This window comes from Arachis duranensis, chromosome 6, assembly GCF_000817695.3.
Source record: "Arachis duranensis cultivar V14167 chromosome 6, aradu.V14167.gnm2.J7QH, whole genome shotgun sequence".
Lineage (NCBI taxonomy): Eukaryota > Viridiplantae > Streptophyta > Magnoliopsida > Fabales > Fabaceae > Arachis > Arachis duranensis.
In genome coordinates, this window is record NC_029777.3 from 72,493,300 (window position 1) to 72,494,489 (window position 1,190).

A 1,190-nucleotide genomic window follows, 5' to 3' on the forward strand; every position below is an offset into this window, starting at 1 on the left:
ATAATGAGTTGAGGATTTAGCTCAAAGCTGCTTGCTTTGATGGGAGGTGTACAGATGCTACTCCCATATGCAGCTGTAATGGGGTTAGCATATGACCCCAGAGTCCTTTTGGACTGATCAATCCCACTTATGTCCATAATGGATAAAGGGAAATGATATGGATTGCAAATAGATAAATTTTGTTTTGTTTTGTTTTTTTTTTCAAATTGACCAAAAAATGAAATAAAAACAAAAGGAAAATAAAATAAAAAAATCGAAAATTAAAAGAGAAAAAGATCAAAGCAAATTGAAAACTGAATCAATTAGTTAATTAAAAAGATTTTGAGATTAGCAATTAGAAAGATATGATTGAAAAGTTTTTATGAAACAGATTTGATTTTTGAAACGAGGAAAGAGAAAAACAACAAAATGACACCAAACTTAGAATTTTTTTAGAAAATCAAACACTAATTTTTTGAAAATTTTAAGGGAAAAACACAAAGAGGACACCAAACTTAGAATTTTTACGGATCAAAAAGGGACTAAGGAGGACACCAAACTTAGAATTTTTAAGGATCAAAAAGGGACTAAAGACATGCAAATTCAAAAATTAAAAGAAAAACAAAAGCATGCAATTGACACCAAACTTAAAATATGAAACTAGACTCAACTAAAAGACTCTAAACCAACAAAAATAAAACAGTCCTAATCTAAGCAACAAGATAAGCCGTCAATTGTCCAAACTCGAACAATCCCCGGCAACGGCGCCAAAAACTTGGTGCACGAAATTGCAATCACACTTTTGCAATACCTTACGTGAGTAAGGGTCGATCCCACGGAGATTGTCGGCTTGAAGCAAGCTATGGTTATCTTGTAAATCTTAGTCAGGATATCAAAAATTATCAGGATTGATTGTGAAAAGTAAAAGAACATGAAATGAGTACTTGTTTTACAGTGATAGAGAATAGGTTGAGGTTTTGGAGATGCTCCATCTTCTGAATCTCTGCTTTCCTACTGTCTTCTTCTTCAAGCATGCAAGGCTACTTCCATGGCAAGCTGTATGCAAGGGTTTTACCGTTGTTAGTGGCTACCTCCCATCCTCTCAGTGAAAATGTTCAACGCACCCTGTCACGGCACGGCTATCCATCTGTCGGTTCTCAATCAGGCCGGAATAGAATCCAGTGATTCTTTTGCGTCTGTCACTAACGCCC